At 43.6% G+C, this 16,908-nt stretch overlaps 1 protein-coding gene across 4 annotated transcripts in view; it reads right to left on the bottom strand.

Moving 5' to 3' along the window:
• Positions 1-16,908, bottom strand: part of WDR89 (WD repeat domain 89) — a 111,828-nt gene that overhangs the window by 11,156 nt on the left and 83,764 nt on the right. The window contains exon 2 of one of the 4 annotated variants that reach the window (XM_077464357.1): positions 7,400-7,458. The exons of 2 other annotated variants lie outside the window; for them this stretch is intronic. The gene's annotated coding sequence lies outside the window, so the exon portion shown is untranslated. The remainder of the gene's footprint in view (positions 1-7,399; positions 7,459-16,908) is intronic. One more of the 4 variants, XM_077464358.1, reaches the window with a different exon arrangement.

The following is a 16,908-nucleotide window of genomic DNA, read 5'->3' as shown; positions in this document are numbered from 1 at the left end:
ATGCCCCAGTATGAAAGGGATCTCGGTGTGAAAGCACTCGGGCTTTTGCATTGGGATTGCAGTTGCGGCTTCTTTCAGGCGTATTTTTTAACGCTAAAGCGCATGAAAAACGCCTGAAAAACGCCCCAGTGTGAAAGGGGTCTAAGAGAGGAGCTGTGTCAGTCGGTGAATATGATAGAAAAAAAACAAAAAACACTGATACGATTCTTCCCCCCCAAATAAAGCATTGTAAAAAGATAAAATATCTACCGACACTGCTGGATATTCGTGTCACATGACATTAACCACTAAGGACCGAGCCCATTTTTTGACACTTATTGTTTACAAGTTAAAATCAGTATTTTTTTTGCCAAACAGGGGTTGACAAATTTGCTTTGAATTTAGGAGCCAGTTAAAAAAGTTAGGAGACAGTTTTTTTTTTTTTTTTTTTTTTTTTAAGAGTGGTATGGATTGTCAGCTCCCGGGGTAAGGCCACTCATTTTCACCCCCTATCCCTAACTCACAATGGAGCACCCAGACAATAACTCCAATGAAACGCTGTTACATCAGGGTTATGGGCTGACCAGAAAAGAGTAAGGCTTGCAACAGGTGGCACTGGCAGGTGGCACGTGGAACTGCCAGATGGCACTGGCAGGTGACACTGGTTGGCATTGGCAGGTGACACTGGTTTGGAACTGGCAGGTGGCACTACAGGCACGTGGCACTGATTGGCAGGTGGCACTGGTTTGGAAGTGGCAGGTGGCCCTGGTTGGTGATGGCAGATGGCACTGATTGGCAGTGGCACTAGTTGGTGTTGGCAGGTAGCACTGGTTGGCGGTGGCACTAGTTGGTGTTGGCAGGTGGCACTGGTTGGCAGTGGCAGGTGGCACTGGTTGGCAGTGGCACTGATTGGTGGTGGCAGGTGGCACTGGTAGGTTTCACATGGAGCACTGTTACTGAAATGTAACAGAGAAGCTGTCAGAATTGAGCTTAATGTCGGAATGGGCGGGACCCGGCCGGGGTGTGAAACTGACAAGTAACAGAGGCTGATCTGTCAGATTTTAGCTTGATGTCGGGGTGGGCGGGACTCAGCAGCTATTAAACACCAGCCAACTATTGGGCTGCTTAAGAAAAGGGGCGGGGCCACACAAACGTAGCGGCCCGCCCAGATCCCATTGGCTGGTGTTTGATAGATGCTGGGTCCCGCCCACTGCGACATAAGGCTGAAATCTGACAGATCCTCCTCTCTCCGTTGCTTGTCAGTTTCACCTACTTAGCGCGGCGCTGCTGAGTGTGGAGGAGGGAGGACGGCAGTCAGTGTTCATGCACTGCATGTCTGGGGCATCAATAGTAAGTGGGCTGGTGGCAGCTTAGGCGCCAGGTTGCGATTTCTGGTCGCATTGGCGACCTGGCACCTGGGGTTTGTCGAGCCCTGTTGCCAAAACATTACTTTGAACCCCCAAACATATATATTTTTTAGCAAAGACTCCAATGGCAGTCATTGCAATATTTTATGTTGCACAGTATTTGGACACAATTTTGTTTTTGGGTGGGGTGGAAACACTTTTTTGTAAATTTAAAAATTTGTAAAACAGTAGACTTAACACAAATTGTTTTGTATTTTGCGAAAGAGGATGTTACACTGAGTAAAATAGATACCAAACATGTTAGGGTTGAAAATTGCGTGCACACATGGAATGGCAACAAACTACAGTACTTAAAAATCTCCATAGGCGACACTTCAAAAAAAAAAAAAAATTAACGGTTTCCAGGTTAGAGTTACAGTTGTGCTAGAATTATTGCTCACACTCTGATGATTTAAACATTGTTTACATTTGCGGGCATGACTTATGTATGCATTTTCTTTGCTGCGCGAGCACACGAGGAGGGGTGCTTTAAAAATATCTTACTTATTTTATCTTTTTTTTTTTTTTTTAACACTGTCCCTTTAAAAAAGAAATCCCTCCCTTGCACTTCAAAGTATTCAGATCACCAAAATCAGCGATTTTGAATACTGTAAAAAAATAAAAATAAGAAAAAAAAATTAAAAAAATTTCAATCTGCGCCATTGGCAGCCGAGTAAACTGTAAGTGACATCACATCTGGAATTTTACTATGGAGACCATATCGAAAGCGAAATCCAGCTTAGTTCGGGTGACAGCCTAGCCAGCGGATGTGCCCGATCGTGGATGGGGTCTCCCGTGAGACGGGAGGCCAGAGAATAGTGGCAGACAGCGGCGGGAGGGGGGTAGGGGATGTTCTCACATGCTGCCTGGGATAACGGCTGAGCCAGATCGGCCGTTATCACCAGATAGCCAACCACCCGCTCTGAAAAACGGTATCGGGATATCCAACCGACGTACCGGTATGACGATTTGTGTGAAGTGGTTAAAAAAAAAAAAAAAAAAAAAAAGTGTATCGATAATTGGTACTGACGAGTACTTGAAAATAAAAGTAAAGTATCGGTACTTATACTCGGTCTTAAAAAAGTGTTATCGGCGCAACCCTAGTGTCAAGGGACTCCAGCATCTCTAGAACAGGAAGGTAATTAAAAAGTGATTGTAAAACTTCGATTTTTTTTTTTAAACATACATATCCTACTTACCTCCACTGTGCAGTTTGTTTTGCACAGAGTGGCCCTAATCCTCAACTTCTGGGGTCCCTCGGCGGCTTTTTCTCTCATCAGATAACCCCCTAGGAGAAGCACTCTCCCAGGGGGGTTACCTTGCGGGTGTGCTCCCAAGTCCATCATTTGGAGTCCATAGACTGCGAATGTAGGCCTCGGCCCCCAAAACCCCTTTAAAAGCCACTGCAGTCATCAAAAAAAAAAAAAAATTAATAAAAAAAATAAATAAATAAATAAAAAAAAGAAGGTAGGGTAAGCAGATCATTTGTATTTGACTTTTTTTTTTTTTTTAATCGACTATAGATGGACTTTATTCCTACAATAAATTTTATTTGTAACCGGATATGCTACATCAGATTCCTACATGCCTGTGATAACATGACTGAATCACTTCAAGTGTGGATCAAATGCGCATTTAAATTCTGTATAATCTGCTGAAACACAATATAGTCCCACTGAGCAAAACACTTAGAGACATAATTGGCAGACCTATTTGTCAAGCATTCAAGCTGACAGGATAAAAGGGAAATAACAGTCAATATGTATTATACCAGGGAAACCTACTGCTACTGTACAAATACAGTTCAACACAAGCACAGAATTGCTGTAATTTGGAGACAGGGCCTCCCTAGATGTTCCAGACGACACTGACTGAGACCTTTCAGAATTTAATTAATGTTTGCTCTCAAATAAAGGTTCATGAAAAAATAAAAAATAAAACACTATGAATTCATTTTCACAAATCGGGAAACAAAGTGAAAAATATGTTTAAAAAAAATAAAAAATAAAAATAAAAACAAGGATTGCTACAAAATACACCACATTTGTGGACACTTGACCATAACATGTATACTCTCAGTGAGATTTACTAAAACTGGTGCACTCCGAATCTGGCGCAGCTCTGCATTGTAGACAATCAACTTCCAACGTCTGCTTTTTCAATTAAGCTTTTCACATTAAAACCTGGAAGCCGATTGGTTTCTACGCAGAGTTGTACCAAATTTTGCAGTTTGTAATAACCCGCTATATTACCAAAAGTATGTGAACAACCCCCTCCAAAAAATTGCATCTGAAAGGCATTTTGGATAATAGTATATGTCCAACCTTGGGGTAACAGGTCTCGGCAGGCCCTTGTCTGTTCCAGCATGACGGTACCCCCCGTGCACAAAACCAGCTCCAACAAAACCATGGTCTGTCCAATAGAGTGTGAAGAACTTGAGTTCATGCACAAAGCCCTGACCTCCACCTGAACACGGATGGCGAGCCAGGTCTGATCATACAATATCAGTTACTGACCTTACAAATGGACTTTAAAGTTTCCCACAGACGCACTCCAGAAACTTGTGGAAAGCCTTAAAGAGGAAGTAAACCCCTTCAAACCACTTTGACCTACAGGTAAGCCTAGATTAAGGCTTACCTGTAGGTCCAAGCAATATCTCCTAAACCTATATGGTTTAGGAGATATTTGCCCGAAAATGGGCACCGCTGTCTACGGCGCATGCGCCGTAGACAGCGGCGCGCAGGCGCACTAAATGCGGCAAGTCCAAGAATGGATTTGCCTAATTTGTCGACTCCCGTGCGCATGCGCGGGAGTGACGTCATCGCGGCTTCGCCGAATGGCAGCGTCGGAGCTGCGAGACGCGACTCCCGTGCGCATGTGCGGGAGTGACGTCATCGCGGCTTCGCCGCTGTCATTGGTCGGAGCTGCGAGACGCCACCAGCAAGATGGACGCGGCGGACTACAGGGATCAGCGGCGACTTCGCTGGCTCCTGTGTCAGGTAAGTGACACATAATGAGCTACTATGCGATGCATAGTAGTCCATTATGCTTTACCTTTGCAGGGAAAAAAAGAGGAAGTAAACCCATCAGGGTTTACTTCCTCTTTAACAGAGAAGTGGAGGCTGTTTAAGCCACAAAAAGGGGCCAACCCAAAGTTTCGGAATGGGAGTCACACCTGGTCATCCAATGCCAACCTTTTCCTTTAGTTTTGTATAGAGTAGAGAACAGTTAAAATCTTGGTCATCTTTTTTGTTGTCTATGTCCCATTGTGGACGTTTCCCTTTTAAAGCAGAAGTAAACCCACCCATAAAACAGTTTCATTTCTGGCACATGCCGGAAATGTAACAATCCCATTGGTTGTGCTCTCAACTAAACTGTCAAACTGTCCAATGGCTGGTGTCAGAACTGATCACATGTGCAGCATCATGGCAGTTGTAAATTAAACAGAGGCAAAGATGGCAGCTTCCTTGGCTGAAAAACGATAGGGGGAGTTTACTTACACTTTAATTCTTGTGCCTGTAGGAAAGGCAATCTTTACAAAGTGTGTGAAATTCCTTCATAGACAGTGGTCACCCAGTCCTGCCCAGCCGAGTACACCAATGAGCTCATCCCTGTCTGTCTCTATTTCTCCTTCTATCAGCATGTTTGTTGCAACTAATGGGCTCCTTGTTCTGCTTCTCCCTCCCCATCTCTAAGGTCTGCTGTACAAGAGGCTGACACCAAGTGAAATTCCAATACACCGTAGGCAGTCAAAAGGGGATGCATTTATTGATGTATTAAGGCTCCTTTCACACTAGCCGACTCCAAAGTTGCATAATTTTCAGTTCACTTTTACACTCTAGCATTAAAGTCGTGTCAAAGTCGGAAAAAAGTAGCGCAGGAACCTTTTTTTGAAGTCGCAATGACTTCTGTAGTGTCAGTAGGAACAGCTATCATAGAAAAACATTGAATTTCAAATAACCTGTGACAAGTCGGATCCCAAGTCGCACAAGTGTGAAAGGAGCCTAATGAATACAGAGCTGCATTCATTTGTATGGTTACATATTTGACCTGTATTATACAAAGCCTATAAAACAGAAAAAGATAGATATATATGCATACTGTATAGAGATCAATTTTTTTTTTTTTTTTTTTTTAATAGTACAGCTCACCTATTAACACTTACCACATCCAATAACATTTATGGACACTGTGGTTTATGTGTTGTATGTTGATTATAGCTCTTGAATACTTGGCCAGATGATATTTGCCAAGTGTGCTTGATTAGCAGCTTTTTGCCATGAAATTTGAGCAACACAACCTTAGGAAATGGCTGGGATGGGAGCCAGTGTCAGGTCAGAGCAGGGTGACACTGTATCTAATGTTAGACTCCCACAGTATACGTTACATATAACATTTCAGCTCTTTCTTTATCTCCAGCAGCAAACTATCTAGGTTAAAGATTGCTGCGCTATGCAGGTGTCTGCAATACACCTCTCGTGATCTTCAATAATTATTCTGGAATTTTTAATATGAGTGACCTGGACAGAGTCTAAAACAAAAACAAACACACACACACACACACACACACACACACACACACACACACACACACACTAGTGTTAATGCACATATTGTATGAATGCACGTGTCCAACTTCTAAAATTTTAAATGCATGAGTCTTATTTCCCTATAATAAAAATAGTTCCTGCTTCAATCTGAGGATTACCAACATCTGGTTTACTTCCTCTGATTCCCTGCGAAGGTAAAGCATAATGGACTACTATGCATCGCATAGAAGTCCATTATGTGTCACTTACCTGACACAGGAGCCAGCGAAGTCACCGCTGTCCCCTTGTGTACGGAGCCTCCATCTTCTTGGCGATTCTCGCTGCTCCGGCGCTGTCATTTGACGGAGCCGTGATTACGTCACACCCGCGAATGCGAGCCGCCACCTGCGGCATATCGCCGTTAACAGCGGCGCACTGAGTGCGCCTGCGCGCAGCTGTCCATGGCGCATGCGCCGTAGACAGCGGTGCCTGTCTTTTGGCACATATCTCCTAAACTGTGTAGGTTTAGGAGATATTTCTTGGACCTACAGATAAGCCTTAATCTAGGCTTAGATGTAGGTCAAAGTGTTTACAACCACTTTAATCCCACTGCAAAAGGAGGGTTTTAGTTTTGCCAGAACCCAGCTTAATGCCCCATACACACCATTTTCTGCTGATTTTTTTTCTTTCAGGTTTACCAAAACCATGTAGTGCATGGGCCTGCCTGATTTCATACACATTGAAACTCCTAAGGTTTGACCTCATATTATATGGTTTTGGTAAATCTGAGGGAAAAAAACTCAGCAGAAAAACTGATAGTGTGTACGGGGCTTAAGTTCTGTACATCATAAATGTCGTTTTTTTTAAGCAGTGACCTGGTATCTTGTAGTCCCCTGTACAGCAGCAGAGCTGGATGGTAAGAGGGAGAAGCAGCACAAGGAGCCAATCAGCTCATGTGCCAACAAGAAGCATGCCGATAGGAAGATTAGGCAAAGTAACCTTACCTAGGTGGATGCAGCACCGATGCGATGCTGCATCTGTCCCCCACATGCTCCAAGACAGACCCAAACAAACAAAGAATGCTGATCGCGTGGTTCTCAGGAGCTCCCCGAGTAGATAGCTGGTGACCATCAGTCACTGCTGTATGCCCTGTCCCTCCAGCGCTCACTGGAGCACTGGGCTGTGGAGGGGGCGGGAGTGGCTCGTGGAAAGGCTGAGCCGAGTGCCGATCCAGGCATGTGGGCGGATCCCCGACAATATCAAATTTTTCAGCAAAAAAAATTCCCTTGAAAGCACGATTAGTGACAGGGAAGGACTAGGTAAAAGTTTAAAAGTTAGAAGATACTATCTGCACTGTGACACACACACACTCTCTCTACAATATATTATATTTATGTTGTTATCATTTATTTATTTTTTAAAGAAAAAAAAATCTACATCATGAATACAAAGCAAAAGGAGGTCAAGATGCAGGGGGGTATTTACGGTACAGGAATTCTTGCAATCCTAAATCCAGCAGCAAAAAAGGCAAGGTCGTTCTTCAACTAAAAAAAAAAAAAAAAAAAGTTTAACACGAGCAGTAGCCACATCTCAAGGACAAAAAGGAGTAAAAAAAATAAATAAAAATAAAAAACAAACAAACACACAACAACCCCTTTAAGAAATATAACCTTTTTTTCGCTTGAACTCACACAAACTAAGCTGAAATTAAACAAATCTTTCTACACAGGCATGCGACTCATACACTGATAGCCTATGGACTACAGAGGCAGAGAAAAATAGGATGCAATAGCAGCTGGTCTGTGTGACATTGAGATTTGTAAACCTGTGGCCAGTCAGATTAAGGATAATCCACGTGTTGTGCTGAGATTAAACCCAGACAGCCTATACTCCTAACTAAAGGCGTATGCAATATAATGAGGCCAGGGAAACAGAACATGGCATATGTTTCCAATACCACCAAAACAGTCTACGTGTACAAATCAGTTACTGCAAAACTTTAGACAAAGGGAAACATAAATACATATACATGAACCATTTTACCCGACAGATGATTTTATGGACGCGTAGTTGGGGGCACCTTGTAAAAACAGTAAATCTGCTGAGGCTTCATTCACATGGCCGTAAAAGGAAAAGGAGGGGCATACACAAGATTTAACCCCCCCTTGACCAGGCCATTTTTTGCAATACAGCGGTGCCCTACTTTGACAATTGCATCGCCGTGCAACGTTGTACCCAAATAAAATGTGTCCTTTCCCCCCCCCACAAAATGCAAGACAAAGGCAACAAAGGAGTGGCTCAAAAAGGAGACACATTAAGGTCCTGGAGTAGCCTAGTCAGTCTCCAGACCTTAATCCCATAGAAAAGATGTGGGAGGGAGCTGACGGGTCAAGTTACCAAACGTCAGCCTCGAAACCTTAATGACTTGGAGAGGCTCTGCAAAGAAGAGTGGAACAAAATTCCTCCTGAGATGTGTGCAAACCTGGTGGCCAACTAAACGTCTGACCTCTGATTGCCAACAAGAGTTTTGCCACCAAGTACCAAGTCATGTTTTGCGAAGGGGTCAAATGATTTCACTCATTAAAATGCAAAAAACAATACATAACTTTTTTGAAATGCATTTTTCTGAATATTTTTGTTATTCTGTCTCTTACTGTTAAAATAAACCTACCATTAAAATTAAATATAAACATAATTTGTCAGTGGGTGAACGTATAAAAATCAACAGGGGATCAAATACTTTTTTCTCCCCCTCACTGTAGGACAATAACACAGGATCAATAACTTCCCTTCTGACAGAACAGCAATCTGCCTTGTTTAGAATGCCGTTCTGCCTGTGTACTGTCTAATTGGCAGATGCCGGCAGAAATCAAGTCCGCAGTACCCGCACATGGGGCTCCCGCTGTGTGATCACAGTGGGAGTGGATCGCTGGCGGCAAAAGCCCTAGACCTGAAAATGTCAGATCACGACCGAGTGGCAATCCTTCCACCATATGTATATGCTGGGAGATCCGCAAGCAGCTGCATTGTTTTCAATAGCCATTCACACAGGTGCTCAAACATGTGCTGCTTTCAGATCCATAACACAGAAACCAAAAATCTGTACCCAAAAAACATGCTCTTTACGCGTTTACACATACGCTTTCTAAGCACGTACATTATCTAAAAGAAGGGGAAAAAATAACTGATCATAAAAAACAAGTTATGTACGCATACACATCTTTATGCATTTAAGCGCATCCTTTACACAAGTATTATACTGCTCATTGCCCAGGAACTTCTCTCCTAGAAAACACAGCTGATACAACAGTAAAATGTACAGCCGTTTTAATGAGACCTTATAGTACTTACTAAACAAGAACGTCAGATACAGCCAACACATTTTAGGGGATGGGCCTCCTTCTTCAGGGCTAGTGTACATAGAACAGCAAAAAACACATGTAAATGCTATATGTGCACCTCCCTCTACTAAAGAGGGAGCCCCTCCCCCAAAATGCATTGGCTGTATCCGACTGACTTTCTTGTTCAATAAATGCCATTAGAAAACTTCAAAAGTAAGATGACAGTTTTTACTAGGGCGCTCCCAATTACATACCCATGACGTCCTTTGACAAGTAATACAATTCATGTATATGTACTCCATTGAACACAAGGCTTCCTCCGTTTGCCATAGTGGAGCTTGTCAGGTCATCTGCCTGCCTCTCCACCTTGGCCAATCAAAAAAGTTTTGAAAATGTGAACAGAGAAATAGGTGGTGCCCTTGTAACTTGTGACAAATAACAGATGCTAGATGCTGTAAGCCGCCCAAGAACCCAAATATCTTTGGAAGAATGGGTCAGCTAAGGAAAAAAGGGACTTGTTCCCTGAGGGCAGTAGCCCAAGAATAAAAAAGGCAAAATAACCAGCCAGCCTTGAGGAAAAGGTCAGATGAATCCCACCTGTGAGGTAACTAAAGGGGAGTCAGTTCCCAAGGGAAGAAGTGGTAGGCAGCCATAGACCAAGGTTAGCCTGACTCCTCCCATAAGATTAATTGTAAACAGTTTGACATGCCTTCAAAAGCAGGATAGGGAGAAGGAGAACGACATTCCCACAGAGGGTAATGAGAAGATCCTCAGGGAATAAAAATTGATTTGCTTACAGCAGGGCTCAACAAACCCCAGGTCGCCAATGCGACCAGAAATCGCGACCTGGCGCCTAAGCTGCCACCAGCCCACTCACCATCGATGCCCCAGACATGCAGCAGCATTAACACTGACTGCCGTCCTCCTCCCTCCTTCACACTCTGCAGCACCGCGCTGTGTGTGAAACTGACACTCAATGGAGAGAGCCTGAGGGCTCAGTTTTGTAGCAAAGCAGTACACGTGTATACCAAAAAGGGAGGGACCGCTGTGTCCCGTGATGTACTTCAAAGAAAGGGATTTTACAGGTAAGCCATTATAAAAATCCTATTTTCTTCTCGTACATCACGGGACACAGCCATAGTAGTTACTATGTGGGATGTCCCATAGCAATGCCAACTGATGGGAGGGAGACAACAAAATGTAGGGTACCAAGAAACTAGAGAACTCATAATGCAGACTGCAGTACATTGTGCCTAAAGGCGATATCCTCATGATCTTTTACATATACTTTATAAAAACTAGTAAATGTATGTACTGAAGACCAAGTTGCGGCCTTGCAGATCTGAGCCATGGAGGCTTGGTGATGCACTGTCCAAGAAGCACTAACAGCCCTGGAGAAGTGCGCTTTAAATATAAAAAAGGAGGAATTATCCTCTTTAAACCATAAACTATAACCATAAAACTAATCCATTTTAAAATAGTAGATTTTGGCGCTGCCTGTTCTCTTTTTAGGACCAACTGGCAACACAAACAAAACATCTGTTTTATGAATCTGAGCGGTCACCTTCCAACAGACCTTGACTACTCTCACCATATCAAGACAACATAGTAACCTTTCTTCCACAGAACAAGGTTCTGGAAAAAAATTAAGGCAGAACAATATCCTGGTTTAAATGAAAAACCTACCATCGGTAGGAATTCAGGATGAGGCCGCAATGCAAACTCATCCTTATGAATGAACCAATATGGTTCTTTATAAGAAAGAGCAGCCAACTCTGAAACTCTTCCTGCAGAAGATATGGCAACCAAGAAAATTACTTTTCCTCGTCAAGGACCAAGGGAATATCTCGTATTGGCCCAAAAGGCTGCTTCTGCAAAGCTGACAGGACTAAGGGTTCAGGGGAGACCTAACTGGAGGGAGGATTAATCTGCGGCGTTACCCCCTGAATAAATTTACAAACCAAAGAGTATGAAGCAAGTGGTCGTAGAAAAAATAAAAATAAATAAAATAAAAAACAAACACAAACACACCAACACACAGATAAGGCCAACATCTGGCCAATGATAATACTCAAGGCCAGCTTCATTTCTAATCATATCTGTAGGAATACAAGGATCCTACCTATGACATTTCCTGGGGTGCCAACCCCTGGATTCACACCAGGAGACATATACCTTCCAGATTCTATAGAATATAACTCTGGAGGCTGGCTTCCTAGCATGAAACAGCCCACGATCTTTCAGAATGTCGGTCTCAATAGTCAAACCGCTAAATTTAGTGTTTGTAAGGTAAGATGGAATACAGGTAGGGTCCAAGGTTCCCCTACTGCCATTTTTATGATCTCAGCAAACCAAGATCTCCTGGGCCACAAGAATCACCTCCATCCCATCTTGCTTGATCCTGCAAGAAGACGCGGAAGCAGCAGAACAGGAGGGAATGCATAGATCAATGAAAAACTGATCCCAATGAAAAAAAACGGATCCCACGGAAAAACCAATGCATCTGTTCCGTATGCCATCTGATCCCTTGTCACAAAGTTGTCGATCTTGTTGTTGAACCTGGACAAAAACAGATCCACGTTCGGAACTCCCCATTTTTGGCATATTGAGAGAAAAATGTCGGGGTGAAGGGACTATTCTCCAGGGAACAATTGTTAGTGACTCAAGTAGTACGCCTGCTAATTCTCTAACCCTGGAATGAAAATTTCTGATAGGCAAGGAATGTTGTTTTCCCCATGATAGAATATGATTCATCTCTCTCTGGTGATTGATATAGGCCACAGCTGTGGCATTGTTGGATTGGATCTTACATAGGACAATTCCAGAGTCTGAGCATCCAGGCCTCCAAGGCCTGGTGTACTGCCTGAATTTCTGGAATATTGATGGGCAAGGTCATCTCTGATTTGGACCATTTCCCTTGGACAGACACTTCTTCCAGGACTGCTTCCCAGCCCAGAAGGCTTGCATCTGTTACCACTTTCCAGGTAACTGATAGAAAGGATTTTCCCTTTGAAGATTCTTGGATATCAACCATTAATTGAGCCTCCGACACACTTTGGGGGATAAGTGCATTGGGAAGTCCAGACCTTTAGACCTTCTTGTTCCAAGTTGACAGGATACTGTTTTGCAGCAGTCTTGAATGAAACTGCACATAAGGAATGGCCTAGAAGAAGCCACCATCTTTCCCAACAATTTCATGCAAAGTCAAAAGGAAGGATTCATCTTTGTCTTGATCAACTGAATCAGTTCCCTTATGGAACTGATACTTTCCTGGGGAGAAAAAACAAAACAAAACACCACACTCTTCTGAGCTGTATCTATGATCAGCCCCAAGTACTGGCACCTCCGTGATGGTTTTAAGGAGGATTTCTCTAGGTTGAGAATCCAACCCAAGTATTCCAGGCAGCTGACTGCGACGACCAAACTTTGGTTTTAACCGGGGTACCGATTGATCTAGCAAGAGTAGATCTAAATTAGGCTAGTATCATTATACCTTGAGCCCATTACCTGGCTAAAGGAGGAGACAGGACCTCTGTAAACACTCGAGGTGCAGTAGCTAGACCGAAGGCAGCTACAAACTGGAAATTACGATTTTCTACCTCGAAGTGTAGAAATTTCTAGTAAGCAGGTAAAATCAGCACATGGAAAAAAAATCCTTTATGTCGATTGATGCCAGAAGTTCTCCCCCTCATAGGATGGAGACTAATGATCGCATAGACTCCATGTGAAAAGAATGGATATTCAAATAATGGTCTAGATGTCTGAGATCTAAAATGGGTCTGACATCCCTGTACTATTTTGGAACCTGTGAAAAGGTTTGAATAAAATCCTAAACCTTGCTCTACCAAGGGGACCACCATTATCACTCTTTGAGACCAGAGATGATCCAAAGCTAGAAAGGACTTCTTTTCACTGGATCTCTGGGAACATTTGAGCTGGGAAAACCAGGAGACAGGAACCCTCGGCGAAAAATTTAGAAATTGAGGAAGACACCCATCTGTCTTGACATCGTTTCTGCCAGACCCTTGAAAACTATAGAAGCCTTCTCCCCACTCGAACGAGCGGGGAGGCCTTTTATAAGGCTTTAGCATTTTAATTTTGTGGGTTTCCTCCCCCAGGTCCTCTTTTGACCCTGGGCCTGACCCTGAGGTTCACCTCTTGAAACCTGACAGTGGAGGCAGTCATGACTGCCTGGGAGGCTGATGCCCCTGGCACTGGAGAAGCATGTTTAAAATAAAAATACTTAAACTTCTTGTTAACTGGAAAAAAGGGAACTTTTCCTATTAGAATTCTTTGGGTATACTTATCCAGATCATCTCCAAATAACCATTCACCATAAAAAAGGGAAATTTTCATAGCGTCTACTATAAAACACAATGCTTCTGATATGCCGGCCAAATCCCGGGCCTGCTGATCAGGAATAACTTTGAGTACCTCTATAAACTGGTCCTTTAAGGACTGAGATACTCACTGATCACTGCCAGTGCAGGTTGAATGACTGAACCTGCGAGCGAAATATAGTTTTTTTAAAAAAGGAACTCCAACTTCTTATCCGTTGTGCCCTTTAGCATATGAGCATAGTCTCCTGGACAAATCATGTTCTTGTTTACAAAGGATATAGCAGCGTCAAACTCCCCATTTCTTATAAAACCCTTCCTCCATAGAATAAAGTATTGAAAACTTTTTCAGAGGAAAAAAAAAAAATGTTTATCTGGGTGCTCCCACTCAGAATACATAAGCTTTCTTAGCCAAGAATGGATAGGAAAGCATGGAGAGATTGGGGAGACTTTAGTGAACCCAAAGTAGAAGTGGGCTCATCGACCGACTGCATTACTGGCAGTAAAAACGTGGAGTGGATCAATTCAGTGAGAGATTGTACCAACAACCTTTCCTGTGAAGCTGATACATCCGTATCAGGTTCTTCAGAATAGAAGACATCAGCCTTTTCCTGGTTCTTGAGAGAAATTCATCTCTCGCCCCTTGTTCCTCAGTATGAGGGTCCTGAGCAATGGACGGGGACCTGTTACGCATAGTCCCACTCTGGGATATGATTAAAGCATCAAAATTTTGCTTCCAGCTTAAATAATATACACAGGAGCTGCAGTGTTGCAGCTGCAACACCAGCCCCTCCTGATAGCTCACTCTGACCAGCCATATTACGCTCAGGGGAGGATGCCATTTTTACTGGGATGGATCTAGGCTTCTGTGTGACTATAGGAGTCTTTCTAGAGCCCTTTATTGAGGTGTTTTTTAACCCCCCTTCTGACCATAGTCGATGCACAAAGCAAAGGAACTACTAGAAGGAATGCATCTACTCCTTGAGCAATAGTTCAGCTCTGTATTAATGTTCAGCTTGATGCAGTAGTAAATGTGTCAAATGAATGCACTGGGTCACCAAACCTCTTATATGCTCATGTCCCTCCTGCAGAATGTAACAGCACTAATGGTGACTTTTAAAAACATACCTTCCAGCACTAGACGTTGGAGGACGCCAACGTTGTGCTAAGCCCCGCCCCCATCGCCTACAGCCCTTCCCCTCTCTTTATCAAAAAAACAGCTCTTTCCCATGTGAGCGCAGACTCCTGATCCTATGGGATCAACAGGGAGGGAGGGAGGAGGAATGGCGGGGGGGTCTGGAAGCCGCCAAGCAGCGTGCTGTTCGCCCCTGAGAAGAACAGCTAGGGAAAAAGAACACTGGAAAAATAGAGATAGAGAGATCTAAATAATGCAACAAAATATATTATAAGATAGAACGAACATAAAAAAACAAAAAATACAGTAAAACTCTGCCCTAATCACTGGTCCCATCTAGGGGGCTTCGCCCACCATGGTGGGCATACCCACAAATGGGGTGTCAGGGTTACAAAGGAATGGACCACAGCCCTAGACCTGTATAGCACCCTGTGGCCAGCTCACTCATTGTACCACGTACCAAGGTGAACACCAAAAGGCAGGATCCAGTGCCCAAAGCAAAAAAAACTGCTAGTGAGCCATGAGGCGATAAGCAGTTGGCACTTAAGGCTGGGTTCACACTAGTGTGAATTGGATGTGGGTTTCTCTGCATCCAATTCGCATGACAGGAGATTGTGACCGCCTCTCTATGGAGCCGACTTGCACAGGAGTCCTGTGCGTCTTTGGCTCTATTTCAGGGCTGGATTCAGGCAAAAATTTGGTCTTGATTTGTCCCTGAAATGGAGAACAGAGATGCACTGGATCCCTGCTGTGAGCCGCATTCGGCAGCAGTGTGAACCCAGCCTTATAGAAGTGTCAGTCAATGAAGGAAGGGAAACTAGTGATAAATTAAAAATCTTCCACAGAAGGGGGTCAATCACCCAAGTACACTAGCAAAAAACTGGAGCATCACAGAATGTGTGGCGTTATATGGGTAACCTTAATAAAAGAGGGGGGGGGGGGGGGAGACATCCCAGCAAAGCTTTTGCCAGTGCCCAGTCACTTGAAGATAGCAGCATAAAACCCATGGTCCAAGAATCAATTCCTGTGTTCCCTAATCTTTTCATAAAGTTAGAGCCTGGCACTTTGCCCATTCAGGACAGTCACATGTGCTTCCAAGGTGGTCACTATGGAGAAACCCCATGCTTCCAGGATGTTTACTATAGTTCTAAAACTTAGAGTAAAGCTCTATTGTAAATCACACAAATAATGTTTGATAAGTACCAATTCCATAAGCCATTACTTCTAAAATCTAAAGGGCACAATAAAATCCAGAGAGAGAGAGAGAAAAAATAAATAAAAATACACGTATATTTGCTGGAATGCCGACAAAAGACAGCCACATTTTTAACTTCAAAACTGCAGGCGCCAAGCTCTTCCTCTACAGGGCAGGAAATGGTTTGTAAGCTTCGGAGAGACAGACCTGTAAGATCTATTTGGTTTGCATCAGGGAGACAGGAAATAGGAGATCTTCCTAATAAAAGCACAAAAGAATTCTAGAATGAAGGTGAATCACTCAGACTATTGTCAGTTTCATAAGAATTCTAAAGGAGCAATATCTTCTATACACAGGGAAAGAAGCCTAATAAAAACCTAATTTATCAGAAACCAAGATCGGGAATATCTTAAAAAGCGGAGCTCCAGGCTGCTTCAGAAAATCTTAACAGTCAGCAGCTACAAACACTGTAGCTGCTGACGTTCAATATTTGGGGACAGAAACCTTGAGTCTCACCCGTGCTGCTTTCTAAATCTGCTATTGGGTACTGCCGCGGCCATCTTGAGTAAGGGAAACCAGCAGTGAAGCTTTACAGCAGGGGTCTCAAACTGGCGGCCCTCCAGCTGTTGCAAAACTACAAGTCCCATCATGCCTCTGCCTGTGGGAGCCATGCTTGTAACTGTCAGCCTTGCAATGCATCATGGGACTTGTAGTTTAGCAACAGCTGGAGGGCCGCCAGTTTGAGACCCCTGCTTTACAGCCAGCTTCCGCTGAAGGGGGGGGGGGGGGAGCTTAGGAGGCTTTGCTTTAACCACTTCAGCCCTGGATGATTTGGGTGCCGAATGACCGGGCCATTTTTGCGATTCGGAACTGCATCGCTTTAACTGACAATTTGCGCGGTCATGGGACGCTGCACCCAAACAAAATCATTTTTTTCCCCCACAAATAGAGCTTTCTTTTGGTGGTATTTTATCACCTCTGCAGTT

The sequence above is a fragment of the Lithobates pipiens genome, unplaced genomic scaffold (assembly GCF_037356315.1).
Source record: "Lithobates pipiens isolate NorthernLeopardFrog02 unplaced genomic scaffold, aLitPip1_a1.2 Scaffold_30, whole genome shotgun sequence".
In the NCBI taxonomy this organism is placed as follows: domain Eukaryota; kingdom Metazoa; phylum Chordata; class Amphibia; order Anura; family Ranidae; genus Lithobates; species Lithobates pipiens.
The sequence above is the reverse complement of the archived record's forward strand: the minus strand, read 5'-3'. Positions and strand labels throughout refer to the sequence as shown.